We start from the raw sequence: 12,131 nt of genomic DNA, 5'->3' as shown, positions 1-12,131 counted from the left end.
GGAAGTCAGCATACCACGGCGTTTGTTCTGTATAGCCCGTCGTAACTTTTTTATTGTTTCACAGTACACGTCTTGATTAATGGTCGTACCACGTTCCATGAATTCAACCAACAACACCCCTTTGGCATCCCAAAACACCGTTGCCATCAGTTTTCTGGCAGAAAAATCTTGCGAGGCGTTTCTTGGTTTGGTAGGCGAATTTGAATGTGCCCACATCTTTGATTGTTCTTTTGTCTCAGGGTTCACGTACTTAATCCAGGTTTCGTCACCGGTCACGATTCTGTTTAACAATGGTTCTCCTTCGTCCTCATAACGTGACAGAAAGTCTAATGCAGAGGCCATTCTTTGAGTTTTGTGGTGGTCGGTAAGAATTTTGGGCACCCATCGTGCACAGAACTTACGGTAACCCAATCTTGCTGTCACTATCTCGTACAAGAGAGTCTTAGAAATCTGTGGAAAACCAGTAGACAACTCCGACATTGAGAAACGTCGATTTTCACGAACTTTTGCATCAACTGTCTGAACGAGTTCACCAATGATGGTCTACCACTCCTCTCTTCATCATGAACGTTTTCTCGTCCACTTTTAAATAAACGTACCCATTCACGGACAACTCCTTCACTCATAACTCTTGGTCCGTACACGGCACAAAGCTCACGATGAATAGCTGCTGCAGAATATCCCTTGGCTGTAAAAAACCTTATGACAGCACGCACTTCACATTTGGCGGGGTTTTCTATTGCAGCACACATTTCAAACTGCCACAAAAACTAAACTAGCGCAGGTACGACGTTCACTCGACCACGGCTTGATGCCGACTGACCTGTTGAGTGCGTGAACGCACAGATGGCGTCGCTACTCCCCCCACAACCCGCACTGTGACCAATCGGAGGTTACTTTCTGAACCGCCCTCGTACAAGACTACAAGTTTCTGAGGGTGTTCTATAAAAAAATCTTCATTTTGTCTGGAAGGACAATATATAGACACTGCTATAATTTCCAGTCTTGGAAACTGTACTGCAGAAACTTCAAATTTAGGTTGTATATAAAGTACACTTTCATCTATAATTTCATAACTTAGCTTCAGTGTTTTGTTGATGAAAATAGACACTCCAATATGTTTCATATTTGTTCTGCAGTAACCTGTAACTGATTCACAGCCATTTGGTACATTTAACTCTAATTCATTATATGATAACCAGCTTACTTTTATCATAAGTATGCTACCATTTAACTTTTCCAGCCAGTATTGGAATTCCAGGAGTTTATCTTTTAACTGTACATGAACATTTTTTTCAGTGTAAGCTGTTGCTAATACGCCTGCCTCAGAATTACTGGGACCATTTATTCTACTTGTTAGTTCTAGTTGTTCTACATTATTCTCATTTAATATAGAGGAATACATATTTGCAGATGTCACCTTATCATTTATTGTAGTTTTTGTTAATGAAGCACTGCTGAAATGTTTATTTTCTCTAAAAGAGCCTTGCAGTTATAATGTAGTGTGAATGGTTCCTTCCTCTTTCTGAATAGGGCACAGAGACCTTTAATTTCGTTCACTAACCTTAATTTCCCTTTCCTGTTCATGTGAAGTCCATGCTATGTGTGTTCATCTCGGTTCAGTTTGCAGACGTCTACTAAGCATACATTACTAATTTTTTACATACTTTCTGTTGCACTGGATTGTGATCATTTGTTTCCCTATTAACATACGATCACTCTGGGAGGTCGTACCATACTAGTATGTTAGTTATGACTACATTGGTGTGGATCAGTTGTGCCACTAACTTCCTGTAATGTTAAAGTGCTGATTTGCTTTCGTTTTTGTACACATCATTGGTGCCTTCTGTGATCACAATACAGTCGTCTTAGTTCAGTTTGTTTGTTTCTATGATTAAACTTTGTACCACAGAATTAACTATAGCACCAGTTTCGACCTTAGCAAACACAGAATAATCTGAGTTCATATTTTCATGAAGTGAAACGGAGAGTATTTTTCCGTTGCTATCACCATAAGTTAGGAGGTTTCTTATTTGACATTTGAACATTTCGGTTTAGAGATTTATTGGCCAGCTTACTATGTATTGTTTTGTTTGTAAGGTTTCTCACCACCTAGATCCTGGAGTGAATAGTTAGATAACACAAGTGAAGATACGAGACTTACTTCTTCTGCTTGCTTACTCGTTTTCTTCGATAAATTGCAAGTGAATGAACACTTTCAGCTACACTGTCGTGAAAATAATTGTTACAAAAATTTCTTGCATGTCTGCAGTTGTCCTTCATATTAACTGAAAGTGACCCAGCTCCCTCTCCAACCGTTCTGTGGCACTCTTCTGCTCTCTCTTCACTGCTAATTAGCCAAAATTTAGATTCGCACTCCCTTCATTTCCAGTTCAGTGCCAGTTTTTTGTTCTTCCTCACTGAAGGATCAACTTTAGCACATCTAAAACAAAACTATGTATTGCATTAGTTACAAGTGATACCAGTTTTCACTGTTTGTTGCATTACTTACACAGTCCATCACTCTACAGTACCGGAAATTGTTTCGAAAAAAAGACGGTTCACTATACTGCCGCGTTTTGTACATTTGTTTTGCAAGTTAAGTTCGTGCTCTGTTTTTTGCTGTAGTGGTGTTTCATATTTACGTTTCAACCGCATGATCTTATTTAGTAGCACAGTGACGACTTTATTTACATGGTCTTCATTCCTAACTTTTAAGCCTAATTCATAGTCGTCACAGCCGGCTGGAGTGGCCGAGTGGTTCTAGTCGCTACGGTCTGGAACCGCGCGACCGCTACGGTCGCAGGTTCGAATCCTGCCTCGTGCATGGATGTGTGTGATGTCCTTAGGTTAGTTAGGTTTAAGAAGTTCTAAGTTCTAGGGGACTGATGGCCTCAGAAGTTAAGTCCCATAGTGCTCAGAGCCATCTGAACCATTGTCGTCACATTTATTGCACACCCAGATCTTGCGCTTTGTGTCCTCATTAACACAGCTAAAAAGATATATTGTCTTTAGAACTGGGCATAAGCAATCCATAAAAATGAGAGAATAAAGCTTTTGAAATATGGTGCTAAAGAAGAATTCTGATGATTTGTATGGTATAAGCAGTAACGAATGAAGATGTACTGAATTAAAAAAGGAAAGTTATGACACAATTTGATTAAAAGAAGGAATAGGTCGATAGGATACATCATGAGCATCCAGAAATCACCATTTTGTAACGATTTTAACTTGACGTCGGGGGAGGTGGGCGGTAAAAATTGTAGGATAATTTTACTTTTCACATTTATAGCAAAGAGAATGATATAATCGAAGTGCGTTCATAATACAAATTTTATCTTTGGTTGTACGGCCTAGGGTTGTATAGGTAGACCTTTGTTTTGTTGCAATTGATGGCCGCCATCACTGGATCTTGTGTTGTTTAGAGTTACACGGAGGTCGTGGAAGTAATCAATAATTTTAACATCTTGCTTTCCGTATCTTTATAGTATGTAAATATACCATTTATAAAAGTTGGGTATGTGTGTTAAAGAAGTGAGTGCGCGTGCGACGGTCGGCTTTTAAATATGCTTGTGTGTGGGCTGAAACCAACTGTTTTGCTGTCAGTGACAGGTAGGTGTAGTGCGTAAGTCGTATTATTTACTCGTAAACTTCTAGTATTGTTCATTTAGCGTAGTAGTTGTTACCATATGCATTTGCGTGTCTTTGTAAACAGTGCGGCAAAATGGCGTTTCATAAAGGTAGTTTGTTGCTGAGACCCTGATGCGGGTTGGTGTTTGAATTGTTTGTTTTCGGTCATAATGCAGTACTGAAACCTCTGTTATGGGTTTTCCTTTCTGTATCTACAAACTGACGTTAAGGAGCCCATCCTTTTTTTTTAAACCAGCTGTATAGGTAGTTCAACCTTTGATTGTAACGCAATGGCCAGTGCATTATGCTATAATAAGTTTAAGTAATTACTTGCGTCTCGTGGAAGTGTTAGTGGAAAGAATGTAAGTTTGGTAGTACACTGTTTTGCAATAATTTACATATTTACAGTTTTCGCGCCAGTTCTTGGACGCTATCAGTAGGAATTGCACACAAGAAATTTTCGAAGTCTCGTATTACGAATTTGTGTATATATATTATATTTCGATGCTTCCATCTAGATTTTTTTGACACTCGGGTGAATTTTTTGCAGTGATGGAAATGATACGGAGATTTTGTCGTTTTCATTACAATTTCTTGATTGGATGCCAATTTTCTTAAGCTGTAATTTTAGCGGTGGAGGGTTGTTTTGTTCCAGTGTATCTGTTGTGACTGATAAAGTGATGTGTTGTGACTAGTATGTGTACTGTATTCAAGGCAGCCAAGTTTATAACTGCGACACAAGACGATAGAAATACAAAGTTTGTTGTCAGTTGTATTTTGTATTGACTAGATAACTTGGCTAAAGAAAATTTAGAGGCTTTGTCATACTGATTAGTCCAGTGCAACTGTATAGTCATTTATGTAATGTTGTTCACTGTATTATTACGGTTATGACTTGTTATCCTATTTTAGGGTTTTGTGAAAGTGTGTAAATTTTCTTGTGATATCACTTGTTAGCATTTACAGTGTAACAATCAGAACCCACAGCTTACGGTTGTGTGTATGGTGTTTTGTGAAAATGTTTTAATTGCCATGCAGTATGAAGTTGGATATTCTGGCAATGGGGACTGTTGAAAATGTGTGCCCTGTCCAGGACTTGTAAATCACATTTATCAAAGTATGAAAGGCAGCTAATTGGTGCTAACATGGGGGGCGGGGCATATGGACTTAAGCGTTTATTTTATACATTTGTGTGTGTGTGTGTGTGTGTGTGTGTGTGTGTGTGTGTGTGTGTGTGTTCAGCATAGTTTGTCATTTTAGGGCTTAAGTGAGCCTTAGATCATTCAGCACAGTGGCACTTTTATGTAATGATTTTAAAATACTTTTGTGTTTATTTTACTTCTAGAGGTTTGCCAGGTAAGTGCCCCATATTGTGGAAATCTGTTTCACCTTTATTTGTGCTATTAGCTTGTATGAGAAAACATGATAGGCCTACCTAAATTGTCACGAACGACAAATTGACTATTAGAGAGAAGATAACAGCAGCCACTTTTTATAATTCTGTTTATTTATTTAAATAATGCCGTTGCCGGTTTCGAACCGACAGGTTCATCAGACGACTTGTTTACATTAAGATACATTTTACATTAGCTTTCAAATTTTGTTCTCCCAAGTGATGAAATTTTCTTGTGGTGGTGATGCGGTACAACCAAAACAAAATGTGAGACTCTGTCTATGTATCTGTAGGGTACCACCACCACAAGGAAGTTTCCTCATTTGCGAGAACACAAAGTGATAGCTAATGTAAAGTATATCTTAACGTGAACAGACCGTCTGGCGCTGAACCTGTCAGTTCGAAACATGTAATGATGCTATTTAAATGAACAAATAAATAAATGTAAGAGTCAACCTATATTTTGTACACAGCCATGGTGTAGAATGTCTGTTTTTGAAAAATTAGCGGTCAGAGGACAATTTTCAGATGAGAGTCAAAAATATAAATAAGTGTTGATTATGCATTGGCAGATTTAATCCTTCCTTAATTTAGGGTGTTTTTAGAATGCCATGTAGCATACAGCATGTCTTGTACACTTCATGTGGTTAGTTTGAACCCTCATTTATTTTGGAGGAAAGACTTCACTTATTTATTTCTCTTAAACACAAATATTAGAAACTGTAATACACTTGAGAAAATTTTTCTTATAGGCAGATCCTTTACTGTACACATTAAAGAAGGCTATATCATGCCTCACATGTATACATTTTTCCTGATTTTGTATTATTATGTTGTGTTATAAGTTAAGAACAAGTGTCTTCAAAAATATAAGTTATGTGCACCCTTCTAAAATCATTGGTAGGTATCATCTTTGATAAACCAGTAACATGTAACACTCTGTACTGGTTATTTGGGAATACCTAAGATGAGATTTTGCTTTCATTGATCATTTGTTTCAGTTTGAAATAGCAGATTGGCAATATTTAATTTTTATATATGAAACTCAGGGATATAGAAAGCTGGAATTGTACTTTGGCATTTCTTTTTTATGTATTCGATGTGCAATTGCATATATATTGCACAGCTGTTTGATGTGCAATTGCAAATATTTTGTACAGCTATATTATTTAAAAGTTTCATATTGCAATTACAGACGATTTCCTACTCAATAGTTGTACTTATTATTACGTGAACTTTGTTCTTGCACAGATGGTTTCTCAGGGCCTGTTGCAAGAACACACACAGATTTTTACAGTACAACATTGTAGAGACTATCTTTGGTTTTGAAGGAAGTATATGTTGGATATCCCAGAAGTGTCTTTCATATATTTCTCTGTAGTACTGTAACATTAGGTACAGCTTGTCTCTTAGATGATAAATTATGATTATTTTTATAAGAAATCCTGTTTGCATAGTGGGATGAATGTTTTCTCAGCAAAGCGTATAGGGTGAGCATCAGTTTTTTTAAATTTTTTTTTACATGTTTTCTGTTAAAGTAACAGCTACATTGTTGCCGGTGACTTTAAGATCAGCTGATTGCCTTAAACATGCCATAATGTTAATAGTGAGAAATTTTTAAAGTCTCATTGTCTACTTGGCACTGGCATTTTAACCACCAACTGAATGAAGCAGTGTAGTTGTTAACAGATGGACATCATATTCAGTCAGCCTTTTTATGGTTTTCTGTAGTTTCTGTATACCATTTCTGACAAATGATGGGATGGTTCCATCGACAAGGACACAGCTGACCATGTGTCCTATTGTCTTAAAAATCATATGTTCAGTGTGCCTGTATATTAAGCTGCTTATTTTCATTGTATCATGATGACAAATCTTACATCATTGTCAAATGTACACTGGATGAATAATTAAATAGAAAAGTGACTATAGGGCTTGCAGGAAGTAAGTTGTCAAATGCAAATGATTTTGCACAAGAAGTAATACTTCCCATATCTTTTAGATTTTTTGAGTACATTATTGTGTTTCTTGGTAAGTTTTTTTAAAAGGTGTTGGTCACAGGACAAAAGGTATCAATTGAAGGGTGCTGACATGGCTGTGAAAGCAATGAATATTTGCTACTAAACCATTAGTGCAGAGAAAGTACTAAATTGCTGAAGAAGTAGCAATTTCAACTGTATGTCTGTAACAAAATTGAAAGCAGAGTCGTACTAATTATTGTTATTGGTACAAGGAAACTTGAGTTAGAAACTTTTTTAGATGAACATTTACCAAATAAAACCGTTATTAAAGTGAGTTCCATATGCATGGTATACAACTTAATGCTAATGACAATACTAGTAACTTTGACATTTCTTTTCCGAAGTAATGTATAGGATTTTGGATACAACATTGTTCCATGAATTGTAGGGAACTAGTGTGAGAAGTGTTAAGGAAATACGGAAGCATCCGATCCCGCCCGGTTGCTTTGACCCATGACGTCACAAATATGGCGGAAACAAAAACAAACACACACACATTCCACAAGAAGCCTATTGACACTAACGGGACAAGCGCGGGAAATGGGGTGTTTTGGGTGAGGGGCAAACTAAATATAAACAAATTTAGACGCCTTGCGTAACTAAAACGTGTAAGTGATGACAGCCATGCATGAATACCCACCCACCTCCCCAGGGGTCGTAACCCCTGCAACCCATAGAAGGTAAAGATGCTTCAGATGCTGATTAGTGTTTTTTGTCTTTTAAAAAAAAAAAAATCTCACGGGATAGAACGAACAGATCAGAAAGATAAATATAATAAACTAAAACAGAAATTGGAGGAAACAGATAATTAAAATAAGTAATAAGTGTTTTTAAATTTAAAAGAAAAAAATCTCACGAGATAGAACAACCAGATCAGAAAAGTAAATAAAATAAGATAAAACAGAACTGGAGACAGCCACACTCAAACCAAACTCCGCGCCGTCATGACGTCACACACGACAACACACTTACGTCCCAGGTCAAAGCCGACGCGTGTGATCGGACACTTCTGTCGACCCAGTGTTAATGCATTAGCCTTGTCTCTCACCTTCGCTTTTAGTTTTAGTAACCCAGCCAAGTTTAGTGGGCTGTGAGGTGTTGTAAACAATACCACCCTACAGAAAATGTTGGAATCCAATAGCATATGAACAGTTTTTACTGTAATGTGTGTCCAGAAAATACTTTCCCTATCCTCCTGACCCTTTAGTTTAGTTGTCATGGTTGTGAATGGCATTTTAGTGCTTTGAAGCAGTTTTTTACCACTGAATTGATGTGGATATTTCTAGCTTGGTTGCAAAAACTCAAGCTCTTTCTCCACACATGGTGATGCTGAGGCATTTACATGCCTCAAAATAATTGTGCAATTTACATTTTATCATTTTGTCTGCATTGTGTATCTATGATGCACAAAGTGCACCTAAGCCCTGTATAACTTAATTCCTCAGCATTGGAACATTGCCGTGCTTTTTCTGGTTGTGTATTTCCATACTCATTTTTTTTTTAAAGACTGCAAATCAGTTGCAAGGACCTAGCTGTTGTCTGTTTCTGTTGTTCTGACTGTATTGAATTCAAAACAGCTGTCATAGTTCCAGGTGTTCCCATCCCAGGTTCTAACAAAGCAGTGTCATTTTTAATCAGTAGTGAATGGTTATTGAGTAAATATATGACTGCGCTATTATCTTTAAGTATTCATGTAATGATGATTCTCAACATACCCTTGGAATTATTTTCCTAGCTCTTCAAGACTTGTACATCTGTGAATATGTTTTGTGGTTGAAGCTTTTTTGTCAGAGTTTTCTTGCTAATATGTAAGAAGATAATATGATTCTGTCTTGAGCAAACATACTTCTTTCAGTACCCATAAATGTTTCAGAGAAGTTTCTCCACCTACAGTGGATTTTATTTATTCTCTGGTACACAACATCCAAAGAATATTTGCATTATGATACTTACCTGTTTTTGTGGTTATAGTATTTGCATTAAGCAAAGTACTAACAGAAATATTAACACAAAAAATAAATATTTACCTTAGTATTATATATTATTGTTTACAAGTCTGTTTAGTATTTGCAGCACAGCTATAATTACTGCCTTCCAGTGTGTCATATGCAATTAATAACCATATATCACAGTTTTGCTGTGTAATTTTCCAAAGGCTAAATGTGATATTGTTGATATTTTTCTATTTTGTTTCTATAGCACTATTGTCATTGTATTACGTTGTGTTGTAAACAAAGATTCGCGATTTTATTCTTCATCTCCTCACCACTCGCGATTTTACAAAGCCTAATCACAATCAACATTCCTTTCAACACATTTTTCTGAAAAAATAGTACTGTAACCCAAAAAAATGCTAGTCAGAGAGTAAAATAACAAATATCTCATTTATACAACACAACTTAATATAATGTAATTAGTGCTATGAAAAGGAATCAGAAGAAACATAAAAGTATGGATAATATCATGGTACGCCTAAAATTTGGGAAATTAGGTAACAGAACATTGATCAATTGTTATAAATTTCGGATGACATACTGGAAGGCAATAATTATAGCCATGCTGCAAGTACCATACAGACTTTTGAACAACAGTATGTAATACTAAGGTATGTATTTATTTTTTCTGTTAATATTTTCTCAGTATAAATATTATAACCACAAAAATACATAAATATCATGATGCAAATATTATTTGTATGTTGTTCAGCAGAGTATAAGTAAAGCCCACTGAAGCTGAAGAAACTTCTCTGAAACTGGAAGGGTACTAGAAGAAGAAAAATCCATTGCTCAAGGCAGAACTAAACTTCCTTATTATGTAATAATAGCTTCTTCTTCTTCTTCATATTTGTAGTTTTTTTTACTTCCATTTCTGTGCTGCTTCATTAAAACACTATTGGATAGATGCTATAATGTTTCTTCAGTATCTATACAGCATTTTTTATGCATATGCTTGTCTCTGCAGCAATATTAGTCTGTATTGATGGGTTGGAAAAAGCGCAAAAGTTGTTTCTTTGCATCGGTTTTGGAAACTGGTTGTCATCTTCCACTATAATGACTTTGCCAACTGGGAATTGGATTCCTCCATGCATTGTAATTATTTCGTCACATTAGGCTCCATTTGTGTCTCATTATCCTACAGGGTGTTTATAAATGAATATCGGGGTTTTAACACTTAATAATATTTATTATATTAAACTTAGTTATAAATGATACATCAAATGAAAGAGCAACTCAAACAGTTTCACCAAGAACCTTATAAATGTTCAATGTGAGCACCATTTGTACATGGCACACATCAATTCTATAGCCGAGTTCTTCCCAAACGTTGATAAGTTTGTCTTCAGTGATTGTAGCAACAGCTGCTTCAATTCGGTTTCTTAATTCAGGGAGGTCTGCTGGTAGCGGAGGCACATACACACGATCCTTGATGAAGCTCCAAAGGAAAAATTCACATGGCATTAGGTCGGGTGAATGTGGAGGCCATGCAAAGCAAGCCCTGTCACTGGGCCCCCTATTGCAACCTCTCCAGCACTTGGGTACACTTTGCTTTTTCACATTGAACATTTATAGGATTCTTGGTAAAACTGTTTTAGTTTCTCTTTCATTTGACATATCATTTATAAATGTAAGTTTAATGTAACAAATAGTATAAAGCATTAAAACCCTGATATTCATTTATAAACACCCTGTATTTCCCAGAGGAAGGCAACGGCAAACCACCTCCGCTAGGACCTTGCCTAGTCGGTGGTGCGGGTCTCCCGCTTCGACCCCTACGCTCCTTGGAGTATTGGACTTCATCATTATCTTCTTCTTCTTCTTCTTCTTCTTGTTCTTCATCATCATCATCATCATATTTCTAAATCTTTGTTTTGTTGCCAGCTTTGCAAATATTTATTTGCACCATAACCTTCCAAGATAGCTTCAACAGAGAGATTTATTTTATGCAGCCATTCATAGTGCTGAAATTGCACATATAATGTGTTAATTTGTATCACCTTATGACATAATGAATGTTGGCAGAAAATATATGTAAGTTGCATTATGATAGTCATGCTGAGTCAGTGCTGGTCTTTGGATTGATATTAACTCCGAAAACTATGAGCTGTGTTAATGCTCTCTAAGTCCCTCTCTCCCCCCCTCTCCCACCTCTCCCCATCTCACTCTCCCCCCTCCCTCCCCCTCCCCCCTCCCTCCCTTCCTCCTCCCCCCCTCCCTCCCTCCCTCCCTCCCTCCCTCCCTCCCTCCCTCCAGTCAGACCCGATTAGCCTGTCTAGGGCCAGAATGCAGAACTTTACATTGTCAGCTCTTCACCAGCTTGTTTGGGTTATTGGTTTCTCTGAAATAGAATCAGTTGGAAAATTCAAAATTTTTAATTTAGTCATAGTATCTGTGTGTTTATGTAGCTCTTTTCAGTGGCTTCTGTCTAAAATAAAATGGAGTAAAATTGCCATTAGTCTGTTCCGCTGTATTATTTTGAACTCGTAAAATTACAATCTGTTTATCAAGATGATCAACAACATATTCTTCTACATTCTCAGCAGAACAAACCAGTTTATGGAAGGACTCCTCAGAATTGATTATCTGTACACTAGGTTTTAAATACTTTGCAGAGAAATATTGTGAATAAAATATGGTTCAACTTTTACATCCATTGAATCTCGACTTCTTATAAAGTACTTACGAATTACAACAAAATAAAGACCTACAAGATACATACATAATCATAGAGACCTATAAGATATATGTGCCAAATAAAATCTTTTTATAACAGTGCAGTACAATTAAATACAGTTAAAGGGGGGAGCAAAAGTAAATTGAGCATTGGAACAAGATTCAACGAAAGAAGAATCTATCTCACCAAATTTGTGTACATCAGCTACAAAAGATGCATTTAAGACTGTTGGATGTGAAGCTCATTGTATCATCACTGTAGAAAAGAATCCAAAGCATCTGAATTTTACAAACATTGTGCTGTTCTCAAATGATCAGTTCATTTGCAGGGGAAGTTTGAAAAATTTAACAAAGCGAGTAAACATGCTAGTCTACACATTAACCTGAAAAGAAGAAAGCCGGAAACAAGTGACCTGT

General features: G+C 36.7%; 1 protein-coding gene across 1 annotated transcript in view; it reads left to right on the top strand.

The window, feature by feature from the left end:
• Positions 1-3,436: 3,436 nt before the first annotated feature.
• LOC124722691 overlaps positions 3,437-12,131 on the top strand; it is a 321,460-nt gene continuing 312,765 nt past the window's right edge. The window contains exon 1 of the mRNA XM_047247831.1: positions 3,437-3,612. The gene's annotated coding sequence lies outside the window, so the exon portion shown is untranslated. The remainder of the gene's footprint in view (positions 3,613-12,131) is intronic.

This window comes from Schistocerca piceifrons, chromosome X (assembly GCF_021461385.2).
Source record: "Schistocerca piceifrons isolate TAMUIC-IGC-003096 chromosome X, iqSchPice1.1, whole genome shotgun sequence".
Taxonomy (NCBI): domain Eukaryota; kingdom Metazoa; phylum Arthropoda; class Insecta; order Orthoptera; family Acrididae; genus Schistocerca; species Schistocerca piceifrons.
This window is presented reverse-complemented; position numbering and strand designations above follow the sequence as displayed.